This window comes from Helianthus annuus, chromosome 4, assembly GCF_002127325.2.
Source record: "Helianthus annuus cultivar XRQ/B chromosome 4, HanXRQr2.0-SUNRISE, whole genome shotgun sequence".
Classification (NCBI taxonomy): domain Eukaryota; kingdom Viridiplantae; phylum Streptophyta; class Magnoliopsida; order Asterales; family Asteraceae; genus Helianthus; species Helianthus annuus.
The window spans coordinates 3,197,201-3,225,032 of record NC_035436.2 but is presented as its reverse complement, the minus strand read 5'-3'; the positions used below and the strand labels follow the sequence as shown (position 1 = coordinate 3,225,032).

Below are 27,832 nucleotides of genomic sequence, written 5' to 3'. Positions count from 1 at the left end.
AATATAAGAATTTTGACAAATGAGAACCTAACATCCAAATAAACATTAATTATAAAACTATAAATTTTAACTCTAAAGTTTTAATCTTTGGCAATTTAAGTCTAAAGTTTAAATCTTTGTTATTTTAACTCTTTTAATTAATTTGATTTTTTACTTCTAATTCAAAAGTTTTCATCTTTTGCAATTTAACCTCTTTAATTGTTTTTACTTTTAACCCAAAACTTTTCATCTTTTGCAATTTAACCCCAACACGTTTTTTACTTTCAACTTTGCTCCCTTATACTTTTCATCTTTCGCAAGTTTTCCATTTAACATTTTGTTCTAAATTTCCAAGTTAACACGCTGCGACGTGCGTGTGGAGTTCGACGTTTTTTCATCTACTTTTTTTCCGGTTTGACAGACCCGTCGCAACGCGTCTATTTTCCCCGTTTAAAAGGTCTGTCACAACGCGCATGTCAGAGATCAACTTAGTTATTTTTTTCTTTGTTTTACACACAAGCTCACGGTCATGTAAAAGACATTTGCCTTTTATCTAACATGATATATAACTAACGAATCCCCACATTACGACGGGTGGTAGTTCTAGTTTTAAATGAAGAACTAAATACATTTATGATTTATATATGGTCAAATATAGTAGGGAAAAGAATGTGAACAAAATTGTGACATACCAATATTATCTATCTTACCTAAAATTTAAAAATAGTAACATATGGTAAAATATAATAGGAAAAAGAGAGTGAACTAAATAGTAACATACCATATTATCTATCTTTTATTTAATATTGTTAGCTTATCCCTCTATGTCTATGACAACAAAGATATATACATAAACAAAAACAAATATCATACATTTCTATTTGTTTACAAAGCCAAATGTGACACTAATCGATCTTCAAAGATGAATAAATTTTCCACACAAACCATAAACAAGCATAAAACCCGATCGTACCCGTCAACACAAAGAACGCGAACGAAGCAATTAACATGTACCCGAAATACAAAACGCACGAAACAAATTTCGTAATTTCCAACTTGGTGAAAAAGTAGAAAACCGAGTATAAAAAGAGGTATAAACCCGATGAACCCGAAGTCAAATAAGCCCGCCACCACCAGTTATAGTCCTCACCGCGCAAATGGAAGTAACACAAGATGATTGTTGTTTCCGCACACGTTATTATTAATATCACAAAAGCGATGAATAAAAACCCGACTATGTAGTAAAACTGGTTGAGCCAAACGGATGTTAAAACGAAGAAAAACTCGATAAAAACCACCCCGAAAGGAAAAATCCTGCCAACGAGAATTGTGAAAACGGGCTTTAAGTACCAAGGTTGTTCGGGAACTTGTCGAGGGATTTTATTTGTTTTAACCGGATCTTCAATAACGGGTTTCTTGAACCCCAAGTAACTGCCAACAAAGACTAAAGGTACCGAAACCCCGAGCCATAAGCAAACAAGAACAAACATGGTGCCAAAGGGTACGGCTCCGGACGAACTTTGTCCCCACATTAAGGCATTGAGGACAAAAAAGATTGCAAATGATATACCGGGAAACATAAACGACGTTTTTAAAGTGTTTTCCTTCCACTCGGTACCCTTTAATGCTTTGTAAAGGCGGGCTGAGGAAAAGCCCGCGAATAAGCCCATGAAAAACCATGACAGGACCGTGGCCGTCATAAGACCGCCACGGTTGGAGGGTGATAAGAAGCCCAATAAAGCAAATATCAGGGTGGTGAGTGTCATCCCAAAGATTTGGACACCCGCCCCGACATAAACACTAAGTAGCTCGGAATTAACGGGGCCCCGGAAAACGTCTCCATGGACGACTTTCCAGCCCGTTTCTTCTTCTGACTCGTCTTGTGGGTCTAACTGGTTAAAGTTCGAGATCTTTGTGAAGTGTTCTCATTATGATCATCGCTAACATCCCCGAAAGAAAGAGGACGATAATTAAAGAGTTTTTGATGGAAAACCAGTGGAGTGGATCGTCGTTCGTAAGTAGGTAGACGTCCCAACGCGAACCCCATTCAATGTCGCTTTCCTGAAAAATGGAAAATATGGAATAAGGTTCGGTTGAAATGGGTCATTTTATACTATGGGTCAAAACGGGCCGGGTCGGGTCGGTGTACCTGCAAACCATTTTTTTAGTCTATTTTCTAACACTTTTAAATTTCACGAAAAAAGTATCTATTTCGTTCGATTTAAACGGGTTTCGATCAATATGGACTCAAGTTGAAATGAGTCGCCGTGGGAAAAAAATATTTAAATAGGTTCACCTACTATATTTTTTTATGACGGACAGGTGGTGTAGTCAAACAATGGTCAAGAATGACCCGTTTTGACCCGTTCTATAACTTGAGTAGACACAAAAAGGCCCGTTGTCTAATTTGAGTTTTGACCCAATTGAACCCATATGCAATTTTCTTTGAGAAAATTACGAAAATAGCCAAGACCAGGGTTGAATTACGAAAATAGCCACCTCATGCGTCCTTGGAGTGGCGCATCATGGATTCAAATGCGCGGGATGCATCTGGAAACAATGGGATGCGTCTTTGGAGCGAAACCCAATAGAAAATGAACACGTGGTGGCAGACTCCTCCAAGGGGTCAGGCAGACTCTTCCAAGGGGTCAGGCCTGACGCCTTGGATCTCACACTCGGAGGAGTCTGCCTGACCCCTTGGAGGAGTCTGTCTGACCCCTTGGAGGAGTCTGCCGCCACGTGTCCATTTTCTATTGGGTTTCGCTCCAAAGACGCATCCCGCGCATTTGAATCCGTGATGCGCCACTCCAAGGACGCATGAGGTGGCTATTTCGTAAGTCAACCCTGGTCTTTGGCTATTTTCGTAATTTTCTCATTTTCTCTTACCCATTTGACCCGTTCAACCAATCTAAACCAATCTTTTGTACCTATTCATTTTATCAGCCCATTGAGATAAAACCCGACCCAAATTGACCTGTATATATAAGGCTAAAGTTTCTCAAGAATGTACCTTGAAAGTCACATCATACGTAAATACAACTTCCGTATCCGTATCAACCGTTTGTGGTATAGTGCTTCCTCGAATTATATTTTTTGTATCTTTGTTACATGTAGTTATTTGAGGGCCCCACTCTGTGTACTCATGACTGATGCTGTTGAACATGTCAGCATTGAAGTTTAGACAAACCTTTTTTTAATTTATGATCAGTTTAATACATAACCCAAATCTAGGGCTGTAAACGAGCCGAGTCCGATCCGGCTCGAGCTCGGCTCGAACTCAATTCGAGCTGGCTCGGCTCGAGCTCAAATTTTAAATCGAGCTGAGATTTGAGGCTCGAGCTTGACTCGATTAAAATTCGAGCTAGCTCGGCTCGGCTCGATCTAGCTCGAACTAATAAAGAAACGCAAAATTTACTACTTAAAAAGCCCTAAAAATGAATCTTTTCATAGACTAAAAATAGTTAACTCACTTTGTACATTTTCTTTACCTTCTTTTATAAGGGAGATACTCTCTTAGTTTTTGTTTTCTGAGCGATGTGGGACAAAAAAAAAAAAATCAAGGATGTAAACCTTATCGAGCTGGCTCACGAGCTCGCGAGCCGAGCCAGGCCAAGCTCGAGCTCGGCTTGTTTACAAACCGAGCCGAGCCGAGCTGAGCTGACTCGTTTACAACCGAGCCAATTTCGAGCCGAGCTCTTTTCAAACTTTTTTCGAGCGAGTTTCGAGCGAGTTTCGAGCGAGCTGCGAGCCACGAGTTTTTTGAACACCCCTACCCAAATCGACCCGTTTATAAGTAAATGGGTCACTATATCTTGGTTTTCGGTTTTCCTCCATGAAAAGCAGGGATGAGAAAATAAACCTGTGTGGAGTAACTTCGAACCCGACAATTCGAGCAGAATCGGTGTCGGGATTCTTGTGATATATGACTCTGAAGCTCAGGCTATACGGTATGGGGGTCGGCCCCGGCCCGTCGCGGGTCGGCGACGGTCCAAACACCGTGCCGCCCCCATACGTCGCCGTCCTCAGCGTCCCTTTTCGGACGTTCTCGACGAAGCAAAATGTTGTGGGCCCCTCCATACGACCGTTTGAAATATTAATAAAAAAAAAAAAAATAACGGCTAGTTTTCAAATAAACACCCATTTCAATACCATTTTTATAAATACTCACACCCTTAACCCCTATTTTCACCACTTTTCACCCACTACCACCCCATCTCTCTCACATTTTATAAACCACTCATTTCTTTTTATAAAAAGTCTTCATATTTTGCATCATTTTTTACCCGCTTCCACACCATTTCTCGCTAAAAAATTATCATGGCTTCGCTCTACGTAACGAGTTCACACATCACAACCTACAAGCGGACTTGGTGGAGCATATTTGGAACAACGCTGAAAACGAACCCGCCCACCACATGGAAGACGACGACTAGTAGCTTATTTTAGTATGTTAGGATATTTGTACGTTTTTTTTAACTTTAGGTTTTTAAGTTTATGTTTTTTTTAGTTTATTTTTTTTTAAGTTTAATTTTTTTTTATGTTTATGTAATGTTTTATAATATTAATTAAAATATTTTATTACTTTATTTGTTAAATGTTTAAAAAAAGATGGAGATTTAAAAAAAAAAAATATAAAAGTGGTGGAGGATGATGACTAGGACCATCCTCCCATGCCCCCTAGTTTTGGAGGATGATCCATCCTTGGGAGGACTATGATGTGGCGCCTACGTGGCGGATCATCCTCCAAGGATGGTCCATCACCATACCATGTAGTCTCAGGTGATTATTGATGAAATGTTTTTCATCATTGCTCTGAAAATAAAAACAAACAAATTTATTTAAAAAAAAAATATTAAATCCGTGACGTGTATTTTTTGATTTTTTTCGTATATGGAACTCACCCCAGCATAGCTTCCTTTGAACCCAACACGAAAACCATGTTCATAAACGGTTGATTGACTACCATAAAGTCTTTGCCTAAGAACAGCAACCGGTAAGTTATCCAAAATCCTGCATTGTATTATAAAAAAAAAATAAAAAAAAAAAATTAGTGCTAGAGATTACAAGTATAAAATAAGTCATTTATAAAAACTAAAGGTTAAACCTTTTATTAATAGTTAGTGAGTCAAATACTATTACAAACTTTATTTCAATACAGAGTAAAACGCCAAAATCATCCCTGAGGTTTGGACAGATTTGCGACATCCATCCAAAAAACTTTTTTTATATGCAACTGGACCCTTTACGTTTGCGTTTTGTTGCCAGTTCCATCCAATTCGCTAACTCCATTTAAAACTAATGGATGGAACTGGCAACAGAATGCAAACGTGAAGGGTCAAGTTGCAAAAAAAAAAAAATTGGATGGATGTCGCAAATCTGCCTAAACCTCTGGGACGATTTTGGTATTTTACTCTTCCAATATATTTATATGTTTCCTTTAAAAATAGAGTTAATTACGTATTTTGTCCCCATGGTTTGTTGAAAATAACCATTACAGTCCATTAGTTTAAAAATTGCCAAAACAGTACCAGTACTTTCACTTTTGTAACAGTTACAGTCCACCTTCGTTAACTCCATCCAATTTACCGTTAAGTTTTTGGTCAAAAGATGAAAATACTACTCATTTAAAAAACTCATTTGTTTTTATACTGATTTTTAAATGAGGGGTATTTTAGTCTTTTCACCCAAAACTTACGGTAAATTGGATGGGGTTGACGGAGGTGGACTGTAATTGTTACAAAGTGAAAGTACTGGGTACCGTTTTGGCAATTTTTAAACTAATGGACTATAATGGTTATTTCCAACAAACCACAGGGACGAAAAAGGTAATTAACTCTTAAAAATACAACCTACGAGGTTTTATGCATTGAAAGACACTTTGTGTGACATTCCAACCCGTTTGACCCGTTTACAGCGTAGGACACTTTTCAATATACTCGTTTGACATGTTATAACTCATATCTGCCCGTTCACAAGGAGGCTGGCGTTAAAACACAATTTGAGTGCCACTCTACCCGCTTTTAAAAATTTTTAAAGTTTACCCGCTTGACCCGTTATGGACTTAGAAATAAACATACAACTTGGGTGGAATTCGACCCGTTTGAACCGTTCAACCCAATTGACATGTTTCCCTCGTAACTTCCCCAATGTAAAATATGTAACATAACCCAAATTGACCTATTTATCGAAAATGACACATTAAGAATACAATTTATATTGTAAACTAGTGACAAACCATACATATTAACCCGATACTCATCATCAATCATATCCCGGAAACTTTTTGCAGATTTAGCGTCGAGCTTTACTCGACAAACAACTTGGCATGGTAGCTCCTCTTGCATGTGAAACTGAAATGACGATTAAGAACGAGATCATAACAGTTAACATATAATAAGATAACCATTGGGTGTCAGCCCAATGGCCACTAGCCCGCATTCTAACCCGGAGGTGGCGGGTTCGAGTCTTGCTCGTTCCCAATGCCCCTACGGTAGCGGATTTACCCCCAGACTCAGGCTTGCTGGGTGGCGGTCTACGAGGTGGGATCACCTCGGCGGTTGGGAGGACCGTGGAATATCCCCCCCCCCCCCCCAACATATAATAAGATGGCAAAATGCACGAAATAATAACAAACTTCGTACTTTTTTTCTGGATTTAGGAACCAACTTACATTTTAGTGTACATGTATATGCCACGTGGCATATACTGTGACATTTTATTAAATATAAATATAACTTGGTTATCACCCGGATTGCTTCTCGGGCTCGAGAAAGTTACTTCAATTAAAAAGTATTGATGATTAAACCAGGCGCAAAATAGAAACCAACTTCCATTATTGAAGAGGTATGGTCCCAATTCCATGTCAACATGGCAGGGACCACACCACTTTTTCCGTCCAACATGGCGCCTACATCAGCAAGTAAATCCAGAAGCTTCGGAAGACGTCAAGGTGGCACCAAAGATGCTCATTCCGACAGAAAGGACGACACGTGTCACCATTTATCGAGCGCCATGTAGACCTGCGACAAATCTGGGGCAGACCGACAGCAGCGGTAGGATTTCTCCAGCATGGGCGAATGTCGGCGCGCCACGTGGACCACTATCCTGACCACAGCAGAGGAGACCAAGAGGATATTCCCCTTGGTCGGACAGCTGGCGCCCGATAGCAGCTGTCAAGGTCGCTCCTCCCTCCTTCACCCTCCGGCTATAAATACCTTCACCATTCAGGTTATCCATTCTGTTCTCCGCACCTTTCACCCACAACACACACTATTTCTTCCTCAGAGCAGTACTTATTCTCACGCCGGAGCCCGGTTAAGAGGGAAACCCCCATATTCCCCTCTTAACGAGCTAATGGTGTTGCTGTTTTGCAGGACATCAGTCTAAAGCAAGTAGAGAAGGAGATTGAACCCACATAAGAGACGACCCAGCTAGTTAACCTTCGGTGTTAACCAGTGTTTCATCAATTATAATTATATTACCGAATCTAGCAATCAAGTTCAGTATATTAGGGTGTAAGGGGCGCTCCACTCGAGGGGAGTAGCCCCCTCTCCACCCCAACCAATCATACTCTGCCATGTCAAATCCCCTCTCCATTCCCCATTTTGCACTTAAACGTAAGGGGTACTCCCCTCTTCCTCTCCACTCCCTGTTTGACACACCAACGGCAAAAAATGGGTCGAATAGCATTCAGTGAGCAGTCCCCGGATATTTCAGTTCACCGCTCCATTTAAGGGGTTGGCGGCGGTGTTACTGCGCGATGAGCGGTCACCGCCACCGTTCCCCCGCACTCCACCCCATATTAGTGATTGTAGCAACAAATTAAACGACGATGCGCAGCTGCTCATTTTTTATGATTTTTAAAAAATTGCTGACATGACATCTTAATATCATCTTAGTATATCCTTGACACTTGAATATCTAATGACATCATTAATCATTTTCAAATATAACTTTCAACAAGAGACTATTTTTTTCGAACTTATAGCGATTTTAACACTTTTTTTAACACAAGTATATTTCGCAGTGCCACATCAGCAAATAAAACTAAAATTTAGTTAGGAGTTAATTACTGTTTTCGTCCCTATGGTTTGTCAAAAATCACTATTTCAGTCCATTAGTTTAAAAATTGCGATTTCAGTCCTTGTGGTTTCACTTTCGTAACCATTTCAGTCCCTGTGGTTTCACTTTCGTAACCATTTCAATCCATTGTTCTGTTAAGTACAGTGACTGAAATGGTTACGAGGTGGACTGAAATGGTTACGAAAGTGAAACCGCAGGGACTGAAATCGCAATTTTTAAACTAATGGATTGAAATAGTGATTTTTGACAAACCACATGGACAAAAACAGTAATTAACTCTTTAGTTAAAATAAGGTTGGTTGCAGGAACTAGATGGAACCAAAAAAGAGATAAGATTCTCACCATGTACACTGAATTCTCAATGCGATCGCCGCTTAGCAGCTCGCCGATATTTTCTATGGTGTTTTGAACATGTCTGGGTTGACAGTAGTGCAAGTGATAATAGTCATAAGGAAGTTGTGTCTTGGTAGATGACAACTTGTTGACTTTGACTTGAAGCAGATCACCCTAGCAAATGTAAAGGATGAAAAGAGTTAATTACTGTTTTCGTCCCTATGGTTTGTCAAAAATCACTATTTCAGTCCATTAGTTTAAAAATTGCGATTTCAGTCCCTGTGGTTTCACTTTCGTAACCATTTCAGTCCACCTCCGTTAACCCCATCCATTTATTCTGTTAAGTACAAGTGAATTGACCATAATGCCCTTATTAATAAAAAACAAAAAGATATCTAAGTGAGTTAATTACTGTTTTCGTCCCTGTGGTTTGTCAAAAATCACTATTAGCAATTTTTAAACTAATGGACTGAAATAGTGATATTTGACAAACTACAGGGACGAAAACAATAATTAACTCATTTAGATATATTTTTGTTTTTTATTAATAAGTGCATTATGGTCAATTCACATGTACTTAACAGAATAAATGGATTGGGTTAACGGAGGTGGACTGAAATGGTTATGAAAGTGAAACCACAGGGACTGAAATCACAATTTTTAAACTAATGGACTGAAATAGTGATTTTTGACAAACCATAGGGACGGAAATAGTAATTAACTCGGATGAAAATTATATAAAACGGTTAGTAGTGGCGGAACCAGAACTTTTTTTATGGGAGGGGTCTCTCTTAATTACCGGCTAGGCGGCTACAACTAGAGGGTCCAAACTCCAAACTCCAAATAATGTTTTTCACTAGAAAAATCTCAAGACTTTATATATTAAACCATCAACAAGTTCCCGTGGCTGGGGTTAGCAGACCCTCGAGTCGTGACCACCCTCTGGTTCAGCCTTTGATGGTTAGAGAGATTAAAAAACACTAGAAATATATTTAAAATGATTATATAAAGGTTTATAACAATTTCTGATCTTCAACAGTCGGGACAACGAAAAATGTTAAGAATGAGGGTTGTAAACAAGCCGGGCGGAGCCCAGAGTTTGCCTAGACTCGAGTTCGGCTCGTTGAACTTACAAGAGCTCAAGCTCGGCTTGTTTTGAGCTTTATTTCTAAAGCTCCAGTTAGCTCGGCTCGTGAGAAGCTTTTCAAGCTCGGGCTCGGCTAATTTATTATTTATTAATTCATTTATATATTTTCATTATTTTTATATATATATTTATAGTTATAAAGTGTTATATATATAACATAATATATATTAGATAAAACAAATACAAATTATACAAAGAGTTAAATGTCATTTTAGTCCCTGTGGTTTGGAACATTTGGCCCGTTTAGTCCAAATGTTTCATTTTTCGCCTGTGGATCCATTTTTTGTTTCACCTTTGCCATTTTAGTCCACTGGGTTAACATCATCCATTTTTTATGTTAACGGGAAGGGTAATTCGGTCATTTTATATGCAATTCCGTTAACTAGAAATGCAATTCGGCCATATAAAATGACCGAATTGCTCTTCTCGTTAACAGAAAAAATGGATGAAGTTAACCCAGTGGATTAAAATGGCAACGGTGAAACCTTTTTGGACCCACGGGCGAAAAATGAAACCTTTATACTAAACTGCAAAATGACTCAAACCACAAGGACTAAAATGGCATTTAACTCTTACACAAATAATGAAACTTATTTTTAGGCTTAAGTCTCTTTAATCTCAAGTGAACTCAAGCTTTTAGCGAGCCCACCTCGAGTAGCGCACGAGCAGCTTGGCTCGTTTACACCCCGATAATCTTTAAACACAAATCACTCTAAATCACATAAGAATGACCTACTTAACTCCTCAATCTGAAACACAAAACCCTAAACCCAAATTTCGAACTGATTCGCATATATAAACGCCAATTTGATGAAGTAAGCAAACTAATAGTATATTGTATTTTCAGTAATTGATTTGCTCATTCAATGTATAGATATCTCCACCAATATAGGAGATTTAGTTTGTATTTACCTTGTATTATATATAGTCATTGGATCAATGAGAATAATCAAGTTGAATCAACCTCTTTCATGGTATCATACCTACATCGATCCTCTCATTTCTAAAAACCCTACCCGCGCCGTTGATCCCTCCTCTCGGCCATCGGCAATTTTTTTTCCAGCCTCCAACATCTTCACTTCTTCCTCATGGATTCTAAACTTCACCCTGCTCTCACCGTTTCTAACATCAAAACCCATGTCCCCATCATTCTCGAAAAAGATTCAACCCACTATACTACCTGGAAAACCCTTTTCAAGGTACACTGTCAAATCTATGAGGTGCTTGATCACCTATCTCCCAAACCGATCACTGCCAAAGCCGCTGAACCCTCTGCTCCTGCTTCTGACTCGGCCGACGCTGCCAAAGCCGAGGCTGCGGCTCGTGCCGCCGAAGCCCTGTGGAGTCAACTGGACGCCGTTGTGCTCCAGTGGATTTACGCCACCATCTCTGCACCCCTTCTACATGTTATTCTGAAACCTGGTCAGACGGCTCACGATGCATGGCTCGCTGTTGAGAGTGAATTCAACGATAACAAAAACACTAGGGCAATCTTCCTTGGTCAAGAGTTTGCCAACCTATCCCTCGACAATTTCTCCACCATGGTAGATTACTGCCAACATGCCAAACATCTGGCTGAACAACTGCAGAGTGTTGGCTCCCCGGTTGACGATAGGATGTTGGTTATCAAAGTTCTCACCGGTCTAACCGAACAGTATGACAGCATATCCAACGTTCTTCAAAACCGTGATCCCTTGCCAGACTTTAATGAAGTTCGCTCCCGCCTCAATACGGAAGAACAAAAGAAAAAGCGTCAGGTCGTACGGGGCTCTCAAGCCGCTGCTACAGCACTTGCCGCCACCACAGTCCCGCCGTCAAACACCACTCAACAGCCGCCATTTTACACTTCATCAGATCGGGGTCGAGGTCGAAGCCGAGGTGGTCAGGGCCGAGGCCGCGGGCGACCTTTCTCGGGACGAGGCAACAACAGACAGGCCAATCAGCAACAGAACCTGATCCATCCTTATATCGTGTTCCCGAGTGACTGGACTGCCTCTTAGTGGGCCAGCCTACTCAATTCAAACAGCCCAGCCCAACCTCCATGCCCATACCCATCAAGGCCCAACTCTCATTCATCTCAAGGCATCTTGGGCCCGCGACCAGATCAGGCTCATCACACAGGCTATTCACCTACTGACATCGAACAGGCTCTGTATTCTTTGGCTCTCAATCAACCGGACCATGGCGTGATGGATACAGGAGCTACCTCTCACTCCGCTAATGAGCAAGGTATATAGTCCCCGTCTAATTTTAATACGTGCACTAATAAAAATATAGTCGTTGGTAATGGCATGACTATCCCTGTTGTGGCCCAAGGCAACCAGGTCCTTCCACCCCCTACCCACCTCTTAAACTTAACAATGTTCTGTTTGCCCCACACATAATCAAAAATCTTATTTCAGTTCGTCGCCTTACTACTGATAACTTGGTTTCTGTTGAATTTGACCCCTTTGGTTTTCTTGTGAAGGATCTCAAAACTCGGGCTCCTATCCTACGATGCAATAGCACAGGAGATCTTTACCCTCTAACAGCTCCTCTTCCCCTACACTCTACTCAACCATATGCTTTTGCTGCTGTGTCTCAAGATCGCTGGCATCAACGTTTGGGTCACCCTGGCGACAAATTGTTACAGTCTTTGAAATTGTCTTCTTTTGTTGATTTTGGAAAACTCAATAAAATGATTTGTCAATCTTGCATTTTTGGTAAAAGTGTAAAATTGCCATTTTATGATTCTGTTAATTGTACTCGTTCTGCTTTTGACATTGTTCACAGTGACTTATGGACATCACCCGTACTTAGTACGGGTGGTCACAAATACTACATCCTGTTTTTGGACGATTTTACTAATTTCTTGTGGACCTTTCCCATTGCTACCAAATCCCAAGTGTTTCACATCTTTACCACCCTTCACAATTTAATTCACACCCAATTCGAACGTAAAATCAAACAGTTTCAGTGTGACAATGGCAAAGAATATGCAAACCAAAACTTCTACAATTTCTGTAATCATAATGGCATGCAATTCCGTTTTTCTTGTCCTTATACCTCTTCACAAAATGGCAAAGCGGAACGGAAAATCCGCACCATTAATAACATGGTCCGTACCCTTCTTGCCCAAGCCTCTCTACCCGCTAATATGTGGCATCATGCACTTGAAACCGCCACATATCTCCTAAACATTTTACCAAGCAAAACTCATCATTTTAAATCGCCTACAACCTTGCTCTACAACTGCACCCCGGAATATGACCATCTTCGTGTTTTTGGGTGCCTGTGTTACCCTCTCTCCCCTTCCACCACCATCCATAAACTCGACTATAGGTCACACCCTTGCGTTTTTCTTGGCTATCCTTCGAATCATAGGGGTTACAAGTGTCTTGACCTCACCTCCCACCAACTAATTATTTCCAGACATGTCCACTTTGAAGAATCCATCTTTCCATACCACATCCAATCGCCAACACAACCTCCCTCCTATGATTTTCTAAACCCAACCATCAACCCTCTAGTTTGGGATTATCTAAGGAATTCCCAAAACCCTCAACATATCAACCCATCCCCTGCCCATCCGGCCCAACCCTCACAGCCCACTACACCTGCCGCCACTTCTTCACCTTCGCCTACTACACCAACCGGTCCAACCCCCACAGCCCAAACTCCAAATATTTCTCCCCCACCTCTCTCGGCCCACACCTATTTCCTTCCCAAGCCCAAACCTCTGACGTACCTTCTGACCACCCCTCACCTCTCACTTCGGCCCACTCTTTACCCACATCTACAGCCCAACCCATTCCTCCTTCACCGATCATCACTTCCTCAGATCCCAACCCGGCTGGTTCTGTACCCGCTCAGCCTACGCCACCCCCACCCATCACCACCCGAACCATCCATACTCGCTCTATGAGCGGTATTGTCAAACCCAAACAAGTTTTTAACCTACACACTTCCACTCTCGTCCCCATTCCCAAGAGTCCACAGGTTGCCTTGTCCTCTCCAGAGTGGTATAATGCCATGTCCAATGAATTTAGTGCACTTATTAAAAACAAGACCTGGGAGCTTGTACCCAGAACACCAGACATGAACATTATACGTAGCTTGTGGTTATTTAAACATAAATTCAGGTCGGATGGCAGTTTGGAGCGTTACAAAGCTCGTTTGGTTTGTGATGGTCGTAATCAGCAGACGGGCATTCACTGTGGCGAAACCTTTAGCCCGGTTGTTAAACCATCCACTATTCGTCTGGTTCTTTCTCTTGCATTATCCAGATCTTGGCAGATTCACCAGTTGGATGTTACCAATGCATTTTTGCATGGCAACTTGGAGGAAACGGTCTATATGCATCAACCCATGGGGTTTCGTCACAGGGACTTTCCTAATCACGTTTGTCTCCTACGGAAGTCCTTATACGGTCTGAAACAGGCTCCAAGAGCCTGGTACCAGCGGTTCACCGATTTTGTTACTATACAGGGGTTTCATCAAAGCAAGTCTGACAATTCTCTATTTATTTATCATCATGGTACAAACATTGCTTATCTCCTCATCTATGTGGATGACATTATTCTGACAACGTCCACTGAAGCCCTTCGAAAACGGCTGTTACACACGTTGTCCGGTGAATTTGCTATGAAAGACTTGGGGCCACTTTCATATTTTTTGGGCATACAGGTGATCCGGGAAGGTGATAATATGTTCTTATCTCAGCAGGCGTATGTTAAAGACATCCTTCATCGGGCATCTATGGACTCCTGCAAACCGGTTGCCACACCAGTTGATACCCAGTCTAAGTTATCTGCTGATTCCGGGCCTCTGCATGATGATCCGTCTACCTACCGTAGTCTTGCAGGTGCCTTACAGTATCTTACTTTTACTCGGCCAGACATATCTTATGCTGTTCAGCAGATTTGCATGCATATGCATGCCCCTCGACTTGATCATTGGAATGCCTTAAAGCGCATCATACGTTACCTTCAGGGCACGACTGACTTTGGCCTTCATCTAGGACCAGTTCCCAGCTTACGTCTACTTGCATATACTGATGCTGATTGGGCTGGATGCCCTGATACTCGTCGATCTACATCCGGTTACTGTGTTTATTTGGGTGACAATCTTATTTCCTGGTCTTCCAAGCGTCAGTCCACCATTTCCCGATCCAGTGCTGAGGCTGAATATCGAGGCGTCGCGAATGTGGTTGCGGATATTTGTTGGTTACGTAATCTTCTGCTCAAGCTTCATCATCCTCTCTCCCGTGCTACCTTGGTATACTGTGATAATGTCAATACTGTCTACCTCTCAGGTAACCCTGTGCAGCATCAGCGCACTAAACATATTGAGCTCGACATTCACTTTGTTCGTGAACAGGTGCAACGCGGCCACATTCGGGTATTACATGTTCCGTCTCGTCATCAGATTGCCGATATCTTCACAAAAGGCCTTCCACGCGTATTATTCGATGACTTTCGTACCAGTCTCAACATCGGTCCTCCCGACGTTTCAACTGCGGGGGTGTAATAGTATATTGTATTTTCAGTAATTGATTTGCTCATTCAATGTATAGATATCTCCACCAATATAGGAGATTTAGTTTGTATTTACCTTGTACTATATATAGTCATTGGATCAATGAGAATAATCAAGTTGAATCAACCTCTTTCACAAACATAATTGATTCGTAAGTCGTAACCACGAGTTCAAAGTACTTACCCTCTGGCCTCTGAAAGTCAACAGGAGCAACACCAGGTAGATAAAATGATTCAGAAGATGAAAAAAAGAAGATGATCAAGCTACAATCGGTAATCATCCTCAAAATCTAATCCATTTTTCACATTCCAGAGAGATATTGTGGGTGATTTTGACTTTTGTGTGAGCTTTGTCAACGATCAAATTGGTAGTTATGTTTGATACTAAGGGCTGTTTGTTTGCCTAACAGGACTTTTAATTGTTCAAACTGATCTCACTGGTTCAGATTGTGTGTTTTGCGAGCAAACGTCTGAATGGTTCAGACATTTGCTTCTGAATGGTTAATCATTATACTGAATCTGAATGTTGAGACATCTTGTCTGAATTGGTCAGACATTTGACTCTGAATGGTTAACATTACACCGGCTCTTAATAGTTCAGACGTCATCTTACTAGTTCAATACTTACCTATTCAGAAGTTGTTAAACAACCCCTTAACATACAGTTGGCTGATTTATTGAGCTCCATAAATGGTCATTGGAATTAAAAATAGAGTAAGGACATAAATGGTCCTTTTAAAATGGAATGATATTTTAGTTATTTTATTGAAATTTAACATAAAAATTAACTAAGTTTGATGTTAGTACCCAAAGGTGTTACAAAAGTGAAACCATGAAACCTGAAACTGTTAAAAAAAGTTAGCATCTAAAGATGAAACTTGCTATAAACCACAGGATCCATCTGTGTAATTAACTCATGATTTTATTATAGTTTTTAAGTATTTTTTTAACATTCTTAGATAATATTTTTTTCTTTCATATTTTTGGATATCCGTTTAACTATCCAAGATCATATCCAATTTTTTTTTTAAAAAAATATTTAATTATAACTATTAATAAAAATCTGGGTATTTCGTATATTTCATATTTTCTTTTATATTTTGGATATTTAGGATAATTTCGATATCCGAAGTATTTTTTTTTATTGAAATTGTTAAGTATATTTTTTAACATTCTTAAATAATAATTTTTTTTTCATATTTTTGGATATTTGTTTCACCATCCAAAATCGTATCCGAAATTTCGAATATCCGAATTTTGGATATTCACACATAACGTATTCAGATAGTAAAACGAACTCTCCAACATTTTCGGATATCATAACTTTAATACCCCTTTGACTCTACCAATAGATCACTAGTTTATGTGTGTTTATATGTGTGTATATATATATATATATATCTTGAAGTACCATAATAAACAATAAATTACCTTTAAGATACATACAATTGAACTTATCTTAATTTTTACTAGGTTAGCAACCGTGTATTATACGGGTTAAACTATTAAAATGATAAAATTCATAAAATTGTAACATAAATGTTTAATACTTGGTGTTATTTTAAAAAAATCCTTCGAGTTTCTAACTAATGTTATTTAAAAAAAATTGAATTTGTGCCCAAGGATCATAAAATAAAATGTAGTAGAAATAGAAGAGTGGATTACAAGTTTGGAAAATATCTAATGAAACCTAATGATCATACCAATAACTGAAACAATTGAAAACCATCTGTATCAATAACAAATATAAATTCAAAATTGTAAGAAGTCATACCAATAACAAACACAAATTCAAAACTACCAAAACTTTTGAGTTGCAGATTAGAAACCTAAAACTGATCAAAGAAACGAATCACAATCCATTTGTAAATCAACCTTAAGTTAAAGTTCACCTTATTTTCTTATATTCATGGTATCATGCCAAACAACATGGCACCAATTTTGGATTATCACAAGAAGATTTTCATCCAATGCAAGTCTTACTTCACTCGTAATGAATGGACATTGGTACATACATCACTGCCACGAGATACGTAATCACCCTCATGCCTATAAATTTAACAACTGTTCCCCTGTAATGTATAGTACAAGTCACTAATACAACTTTGATTATAACTTATAAAATAAACATATTAAATAATATACGGGTAAGCAACAGAAACTTAAATTACAAATTGACGAATTCATGTCACCTTTGGTAATCCTCCAATTCCATGAGCGGGATCAAACTTTAAAGTGATTAAATTATGCGTTTTCTTATATTCTACATCTTGGGCACCAGCTCGAATTTCTCTCAAAATCTCGCTGAGTCAGAATTGAAATTATATCATATTTGTAATCAAAGTAGCACATCAATCGTTTACATACCACATGCTAAAAAAATACATACAAAATCCATACGTCATGAACAAAAACTATCACAAAATTGTTAATATGTATCATTAGAGTTTGTAATCTCAATTAACTAACTGAATTGGTTCAGTATATGCTTACGCTGAAACTTCATACTCAAGAACAATAAGCAGATAACCATAAGCAATTTAATTTAACTTAAAAGAACCGTCAAATGTTGGGTCTTATAACATGATTCTTACCTGGAATTTTGAACTAATAATCTCAGTTGGGCACGACAATATAGGTAGCTGATAGTTAAAATATTGTATCCATCACTTATGTAATAAGATTTGTTCCCTAATCGGGATTAATGAGTCGTTTTGCGAATGGGGTTTGATATGAAAATGAGAAAAAATGGAAACGAATGCCATATTAGAAAGTGAATACGACTATACGAGCTATATGCGGGATTCTTTTTGACACTTAGGTATCTGATTGGGTCTGTAAGTTATATCATAAAAATTTGAAAGATATTTTAGGTTTATAAAATGATTGCGTTTCTAAAGGTTATCTTATACCATAAAATTTCGAAAGATATTATATGTTTATAATTGATTGTGGTTACAACTTTTAATGTGTTTTATAAAGAACTATATTTATATGATATTACAACTTTTAATGTGTAGGTGTAGTCATAACCCTCATGACCACCATGACCCTTCATGTCAGCGTCATGTCACTCACCTCTAATCCATCATCCAAAACCACTACCCTAAGTGTGTGGTCATGACCTAAACAACTATCCTCTTATTTATTTTAATTTATTTTTGTCTAAAGAAAAAGGAAAGAAAATCTGGAAAATGGAAAAGAGGACCATGGTTGCCATGGTTTAATCCATGTGAACCATGGTGGATCAGCCAAAGGGGTGGTGCAACCTTCCATTCATGTTCTTACGTAGCGAATCATGTCCCAACCATGACCCCCACACCCATCTGCCTAAAGAACTATATTTATATGATATTGTTTTTATATTATTCTATAACAGTTTGTATTCTAATAATGCGGCTACAAAATCTGTACAAATCACTAATCATCGAACACCTTCTATTTCTTCAAAATTAACGTCTTAAAACATAAATCAATATGAAAGGGTAAAGATCATTTCAGAATTCTAAATAATTGCAGAACTTACAGAACTCCTAGTTAACAATCATTCTACTAATATATTTTTTATATTTAACATTGTTAAGGGTATCTTTTATCATTTATTATGATTCCATGTGTGTTAAGAGTAGTTTTATCATTTTTTCATATGTAATTTTATAATTACATATGCGTAAATTGGTTCATTTACACATATATAAACTAATTCCTTTACACATATGTAAAATAGTTATTACACATAAATAATTTGGTTTTTTATATATGTAATCATAAAAATACATATAATATATCCTTAAATAATGTTAATTATAAAAGTATATGAATAAAATAATTGTTTATTAGTGGTTCTGAAAGTTCTGTAATATTCAGAGTTCTGCAATGAACCCAACCACAATATGAAATATCTACAATATAGTGCAACATATATTTCGGAACAACCAGTTAGTTTACTTATATAATTAGTTAGTTATATTTATTTTTTGATATTGTAAGACCCAATGTCACACCCCTATTTTCCACGTGTCACCGGTGGGCCCGGTGGGGGATTCCGTGACGTAGTTGATATCGTCATAGTCAAACATACAAAATATAAATGCACAGCGGAAGCAAAGAAAGATTTATTTCAACTTAAAAATATTGTAATATCCAAGTATCACAAAATAGTCGAAATAGATCCACAGGCGGATCCAAACAAAAAGGAAACTTTATTTCAACAGACTTCATGCATCCTAAGCTTGCGAGACTTCTACGTATGCTAAGGAGTGGCCAGCCTATTACGCGTAGTACATGCACTTAGCCTTTTTGGAAAATACGTCAGTTTACACTGGTAAATACAATTTAACTGACTCATTTTGAAAATGTTTAAAAATTGATTTAAATGCCCGAGGCACAAAACTTTTTATAACTTGGGATAATTATTTGCTTAATAATCTTGTAAAAGAATTACATGTCTATTATGCGTTCAGTTGCCCGGGTCGTGCCGGGTTAAAGATTAATAGACACACCACTTAATATAATTCTGCCACGAGACTTCTCTCGACTGACGATTATACTTTAATGTAATGCACTACGGGTGTACGCCTACACCCGTGTGCTAAGGTCGTGGCCATTCTTTGAATGATGCCAAGGATATCCGGGACATGGTCATTAAACCCCCAAAGGCGTTAAACAAACAAAACAGCATTTTTAAACGGGTTAATTTGACAACACTTAGCCACCAACTGGTTAAGGTCAATTCCCCGACCAAGCGGTATTTTATATACCGTACCCCAAGCCCGTATAGGGAAAATAAGTTAAACGTATTTACCTGAGCAAAGTATAAACCAAAACTATTGAGTGCACGCAGCTTTTACTGGGCTCCTAGATCTGGAAATTAAGGTTTTAATAACCTATTAAAGAATCCTAACGGGTCTTAAGCTTAGACCGGTTATTTTTATATGAAGATTACGGTCTTAAACGCACGATAAGGCGAAAACCGTTTTAGAATGTGGTTTTGACCCAACAAGCTTGCGTGCTTGTTTAATATGGGTAACATAATCACATTCTGGATTTTGAGACCGAAAAGATATGGTTTGACCCGTTTCGGCTAAAATGGGTAAACTAGTTACGTAAGCCGATCCGAACGCGTAAAGTGCGTAACGAGTAACCATAAGAGTCAAATACATGTTTCTGAAGTTAATATGCCTAAAATATGTTGTGATATCAGAATGATACCTCCCATTATGCCCCAAATGGTCTTAAACCAAAACTATGCCTCATAAGGGCATTTTGGTCATTTTAAAGGGTGTAAAAGAGTTTAATTTTTAATCTGAGTTACAGGTCTGAATAAATCAGTAAGTATACTCATTTTATCATGTTATATCAGTAGGATATCAATTATATGTGAAATTTATAACTTATAACCATTCTATGCTCCGTAGGGGCGTTTTGGTAATTTCACATAGGCCTAAAGGGTCAAAACTGGAAATCTGAATTAATTTATTTCCCTACTGATTAAAATATAAAATTTTACTAATTACATCAGTAAGTTCAACCCATTATGCTTAACAAGGTTCTAGTGTATACTTATGTGCTAAAAATGCTTAAAAAGGCGATTTGGAGCCATTTCCGGGTTTTCTGTAAAAAGCTGATATTTTTAATATTCCAGCAGGCTCAAAATAATTTATTTAACATAACAAATCAGTAGAAAAAGGTTTGGAGTCAAAAGGATTTGTAAAACTCATTTTATGGCTAAAAAGGGCAAAACCGGCATAAACCGAATTAATCTTAGAACACTAAGTTATGCTCAGCCTAAAATTAAATAAAAATCTTCAAAAATACCAAAATATTATTTTATAATAGTAGGTATACGGTTTTGTATAAAAATTCGGGTTTAGATAGGCTATATGTAATTTACGCCATTTAATTATTAAAGAGGCCTTAAATTACGCTATTGAGCATAACTCTTAATCTACACCTCAAACTGATCTCAAATTTTAGGTGCAAGTTTATAAATCAGTAGCTAAGGTGTCTACCCTTTTACATTTTCAAAAATCACATTTTAAGGTCAAATGGGCATAAAGGTCAACATATAAGCGATTAACGGAAACATGCATGCGAATAGGATATCTAATGAACCAAGTTGTATAATCTCAGAGAGTTAAACTAACTTGCAAATAGGTCCAAGAGAAGCTCTAAGGCAATCCTAATCTTGGCTTAAACGGTTCAGAACTGAGAGTCAAAGCAGAAGTCAAACTTTGCGACTTTCGGTTCCAAACCGAGCCTAAACTGAAAATTGTCGAGTTGAACATGTTGGAACATGTTCTTACATCAATTACCAAGTTATTTTAATGATCAAACAGGTTGCATGTATCCTACATTGCTAATTATGCATTAATTTGCAAATAACCTTTCTGTTGACTTTTTATAATAAGCTTTGACTCGACAATTAACATAGTTAGAGTGGGAATCTAAAAATATCCTTTTAAGGGTTTGTTACCCACATAATTACCTACTTAAAGGTATTTTTAATTCGGGATATTAGTGGGTGATTATTGACTAATCCTGAAGTCAAACATTAATTACGACGGTTTGACTTTTAGCTAATTGACTAAGCTAAAACGAAATTAGAAGGGTTAAGCTTACTTACAAGAGTGCTAATTAGGATTAGGGATGCTAAGAATGCTTGTGGCTGACCAGAGGAGCTCCAGAAGTTAGCTTATGAGAGTTTGCAAAAGCAAGTGTTCACAAGTTGTAACATGCTTCCTCTTATATAGCATTCATGGATGAATTTGATGATGCCACAAGAGTCTACAGGTGATACAAGATCATTACAGGTGCCCCATATGCATGAAATACCATTGGGGCAGCCCCTGGTATAAGAAACAAACGTTTAAAGTCGGTTAACAGCCTTAACAGGCACCTGTCCACGTTTTTCTGATACTGGCACCCTGACGCGGCCCGCATAAGCCTGTAAGGGGGGCTTACGCGGGTCGCCTGACCTGTCAGAACCAGCCAAACAAGTTTCATTCTTTGCATTTTTGGTCCCCGGTCCTTTGTAACGTGGTTTTAAGCTTCTAAATTGCTATTTCAGCCTTCTAACTTGATTTTTAAGGGCCTTGGGACTTTTACTAACTTGGTTAAGTCCTTGACTAACCTTGTAACCACTCATAAGGCCTTAGAATTCAACGTTGACGCTTTTAACCCCTCGTACACGAATTTGATCATAACTTTCTCATACGATAACGAAACTTTATGAAATTTTAACCACATATTCTAGTGAGTATATTTTATCGTTACAAAGCTTCGGGTCTGCCAAATGGTCACTCAGAGGTATACTTTGCACATGTTGACACATTTAGCCCCTTTAGTTTGTAATTCCTCACTTTCTTTCATTTTTAGCTTCGTATGACCCATGATTTATTCGTTTGAAGGTATGTGTAGGGCTATGTTTGAATATATTTATCCATTTTTGACACTTTGGACCCTTATATTCACATAGTTTCCCCGTTTGTCAACTTTAGTCCCTTTAAAGTATTCTTTCTCACGTTCAGAGCCTATGACACGTGTTTATACATTATTGGACATAAATTTTCAAGGTGTTACATCCTCACCCCCTTAAAAGAAATCTCGACCTCGAGATTTATGGAAACAATTGAGGGTATTTCTCTTTCATCGTGGACTCTAACTCCCACGTATATTCAGGACCTCTACGGGCATCCCATTTCACCTTGACGATAGGCACAAGCTTTCTTCGAAGCTTCTTTACCTGTCGGTCCTCAATCGACACAGGTTTTTCCACAAATTTTAAGCTCTCGTCTATATGCACATCTGCGTGTGGTATGACTAGTGACTCGTCAGCTAGACACTTCTTTAGATTGCAGACATGGAATACATTATGAATACCACTGAGCTCTTCAGGTAAGTTTAACTTATAAGCCACTGATCCAATGCATTCAATGATCTCGAATGGTCCTATATACCTTGGGCTTAACTTACCTTTCTTACCGAATCGCATTACCCCTTTCCAGGGCGATACCTTTAAGCAAAACTTTATCGCCAACCTCAAACTTGAGAGGTTTTCGCCTTTTATCCGCATAGCTCTTCTGCCTATCTCGAGCAGCTTTTAGGCGATCGCGAATTTGGACAATCTTGTCCGTTGTCTCGAAGACTATGTCAGGACCTGATAATTGAGTATCCCCTACTTCTGCCCAACAGATGGGCGTTCTGCACTTTCTACCATATAGTGCCTCAAAAGGTGCAGCCTGAATGCTGGTATGGTAGCTATTGTTGTAGGAGAACTCGACCAATGGTAGATGCCTGTCCCAACTACCACCTAGATCAATTACACATGCACGCAGCATGTCTTCCAACGTTTGAATAGTACGCTCACTCTGCCCATCCGTCTGAGGATGGTAAGCCGTACTGAAATTCAATTGGGAGCCCAGAGATTGTTGGAAACTTTTCCAAAAATGAGATGTGTATCTTGTATCCCGATCCGAGATAATGGATACTGGTACGCCATGTAAGGATACAATCTTATCCACGTACAGTTGGGCTAACATGTCGGAGCTGAACGTCTCTTTAATGGGTAGGAAATGAGCTGACTTGGTCAGTCTGTCAACCATGACCCATATAGTATCATTTCCCTTCTGCGTCTTAGGCAACTTGGTGATGAAATCCATCGTCACCATTTCCCATTTCCAAGTGGGAATTTTAGGCTGTTGTAGCAAACCTGACGGTTTCTGATGTTCAACCTTAACTTGAGCACACGTCAGACATTAAGCTATATAAGCAGCTATAGACTTTTTCAAGCCTATCCACCAATAATTTGCCTTTAAATCCTGGTACATCTTATCAGCTCCAGGATGAACGGAATACTTGGAACTATGGGCTTCCTTGAGGATAACATCCCGAAGTCCTCCATATACAGGAACCCATATTCATCCATTCAATCTCAACATTCTGTTCTTATCGTAGGACAACTGTTCTTCAGTCACTCCTAATTTTTCCTCAGGATAGTTAGCTTCCAACACAGCTTCCTTTTGTGCAGCTAACAACTTTTCATTCAAACTGTTCTTGATTTCAATGCTCTTGGCATTGATCCTTATCGGCTTCACTCTCTCCTTTCTACTTAAGGCATCAGCGACTACGTTTGCCTTTCCCGGATGGTATCTTATTTCATAGTCATAATCGTTCAGAGTTTCCATCCATCGCCTCTGCCTCATATTCAAATCCTTTTGATTGAACAAGTGTTGAAGGCTTTGTGATCAGAGTATATCACACATTTAGTCCCATACAGATAATGCCTCCAAAGCTTAAGTGCAAATACAACGGCACCCAATTCCAAGTCATGGGTGGTGTAATTCTTCTCGTGCACCTTTAGTTGACGTGAAGCATAGGCAATGACCTTGCCTTTTTGCATTAACACACAACCCATTCCGGTGTGTGATGCATCACAATACACCACAAATTCTTCAATACCTTCAGGTAGAGTCAGCACTGGAGCGTTACTCAACTTCTGTTTCAAGATGTCAAAAGATTCTTGCTGCTTAGGCCCCAGTTAAACTTAATATTCTTACGTGTTAACGAAGTTAAGGGTGCGGCAATCCTTGAGAAATTTTCAATAAATTGCCTATAGTATCCAGCCAAACCTAGGAAGCTACGAATCTCTGAAGGCGTCTTTGGCTCTTGCCAGTTCATAATAGCTTCTATGTTTGAGGGATCCACTTGAATTCCACGTTCACTCACAACATGTCCAAGGAACTGGACTTCGCGAAGCCAAAATTCACACTTTGAAAACTTGGCATAGAGCTTCTCTTGATGAAGCAGCTTAAGAATGCATCGAAGATGCTTCTCGTGGTCAGCTTGGCTCTTCGAGTAGATGAGGATGTCATCGATGAAGACGATGACAAATTTATCCAGATAAGGCTTGCATACGCGATTCATGAGATCCATGAATGCGACAGGTGCGTTAGTGAGCCCAAAAGGCATCACTAGGAACTCGTAATGACCATAACAAGTCCTAAACGCGGTCTTGTGTACATCTTCATCCTTGACCTTCAGTTGATGATATCCTGACCTGAGATCTATCTTAGAAAAATAACTTGCTCCTTGCAACTGGTCAAACAGATCGTCGATCCTGGGCAAAGGATATCTGTTCTTGATAGTAACCTTATTAAGCTCACGGTAGTCGATGCATAAACGCATCGAGCCATCTTTCTTCTTGACGAACAGAATTGGTGCTCCCCATGGAGACGAACTAGGTCTAATAAAACCTTTAGCTAGCAAATCATCTAGCTGCGTCCTTAATTCCTTCATTTCTGTTGGTGCTAGCCTATAAGGTGCTCTAGCAACAGGTGCAGCTCCGGGGATGATGTCAATCCTAAATTCCACTTGCCTATCTGGTGGCAAACCAGGTAGTTCTTCCGGAAAAACCTCGGGATATTCAGAAATGACTGGTATGTCTTCGATCCTGGGCTTCTTCTCGTCAATGGTTACTTGTGCCATATAAATGATGCAACCTTTACTCAGACATCTGGATGCCTTAAGCATAGTCACTTGCTCGGGTAATCCATGTTGAGTATCTCCCTGAATAGTGAGTGGCTCACCAGATGGAGTCTTGATTACTACCTGCTTCTTGTTGCACATTATCTGGGCTTGGTTATGCGATAACCAATCCATACCTATTACTATATCAAAGCCTGCTAGCTTAAAGGGTAACAAGGATAAAGGAAAAGAGTGGTTCCTAATGGATAGGACACATCCATCTAATACAGTCGAAACTGTATCTATTGTTCCATCAGCTACTTCCACTTCATATTTCATACTTAGGGTTTTCACAGGTAATTTCAATAATTCACAGAACTTATTATCTACAAAAGATCTATCCGCCCCAGAATCAAATAACACTCTTGCATAGACATCATTAATGAGAAGGGTACCTGTTATGACATTGTCATCCTGAATAGCTTCCTTCGCATCCATGCGGAAGACCCTTGCATTGGTCTTTTTTCCTTCCTCAGTCTTCTTCGCAAGTTTCGGGCAATTGGGCCTAAGATGCCCCTTCTCATTACAATTAAAGCATGTGGCATCCTTGAGTTTCTTACAGTCTATTGCCTTGTGATCTGGGGACTTGCAAATTCCACAAGCCTTTGGCTTGGACTGGGACTTTGACTCATACCTGCACCTCCCAAAATGGTGCCTCTTGCAAGTCTTGCACTTGGGTTTATCACCCGTCTGCTGATCACCCTTCTTCGATCCCGACCCTTTCTTCTGGTCGTTGTTTCCCTTGTGCTTCTTGTCTGAGCGTCGCGAACCATCATCTTCGCGTTTTCTTTTCTCGGCATCTGCGGCTCTCAGTGATCTCTGTCTAACTGCGTCCAGCGTGAGAGACAGAGATATGTCAGCTACTGATCGGAATGTAGTGGGTCGAGAGGCCTTGACGCTTGCTTTTATTTCCGGGGCCAGACCCCCAATAAAACGGGCTATCCTCTTTGGTTCAGGCGTCACAAGGTAAGGAACTAGCCTCGATAAGGTATTGAAACTTGTGAGATAAGCCTGGCAGTCCAGGTTCTTCATTACCAGAGATAGAAAATCCGACTCTATCCTTTCAACCTCATGCTGAGGGAAGTAGTTTTCGTTAATTAGGGTAACAAATTGTTCCTAAGACATGTTGTACAGAGGTACCTTTCCGGTGGCTTGAATCAACGACTTCCACCATGCTAGGGCTTCACCCTTGAAAGACTGCGACACAAACTTCACAATGTCTTTTTCAGCACAACCACTTATATCTACCACCGTGTCCATTTCATCCAGCCAAGTCATACAGTCCACTGCCCCCTTCTCCCCAGTAAAATCCCGGGGTTTACAAGACACGAAATATTTATACATGCAACCTTTGGCACGTGGGGCATCATCAAACACAATCTTCTTGGAATGATCACCATTTTCATTTGAAGAATGTCTATCATCATCCTTCTTAGTCTCCTCCTTCTTAGACTTGAGTTGGACAGAGGGTGGCTTGCTGTGAGACTCCGAATGAGTCTTAGACTTATTATGTGGTGTAGACAGGGTCCTACTATGGGTCCCACTGTACTCACTGTACTGTCGCTCTAAAGGCTTTGTAACCGCATCATCAACAAGTGCTTTCAGCTCTGCGGCAGTTAACTATATTTTTGCATTCTCGTGATTTTCCACCGGACGACTGTTCACCTCGTCCGACCTAGCCATTTAGCTTTTCTTGCTACATAAAGAGATAATAGGCAAGGTTTTATTTAAAAAGTTAACACAGTATTCTATATTTTATTAACCATGGTTTTAAATAGCCATTGCTGGTTAATTTATTAATCAAGTATTTATTCAGGACCTTTATTACAATCCTTTATTACAATTTAGAATTAACATATAACTTAGTCACAAAGACAATGTTAATCTATAACCCGGATTCTTACAGGATCAAGGTATTAGGGTCTGAATCACAGTTCATTACCCTATTCTAGACAGTGAGTTGCAGACTTCGACTGTCTCTTAGTCCAGAGGACATTAATTTATTACCCGTAGGCACTTCATCCCCAAAGGATGGTTATCGAAATACAGGGAATTTTTAAATTAACCCAATTTAAAGATGGCCTGCGTGATTTATACTGCATCACAATTTGCCCAACTTGCTAACATACCTACAGATGTTAACAAAGCTTTGGAATCTTTTAGACAGGTTCTACCATCTTGGCCATGCCTGCGACGACATGTGGCTAGGTTTTACCCCTAAGATTCTCTTTTAACATAACGCAGATCAATC

At 39.2% G+C, this 27,832-nt stretch overlaps 1 pseudogene; it reads right to left on the bottom strand.

The window, feature by feature from the left end:
* Window positions 1-884: 884 nt before the first annotated feature.
* Window positions 885-15,415, bottom strand: LOC110935524 (annotated as a pseudogene).
* Window positions 15,416-27,832: the final 12,417 nt, after the last annotated feature.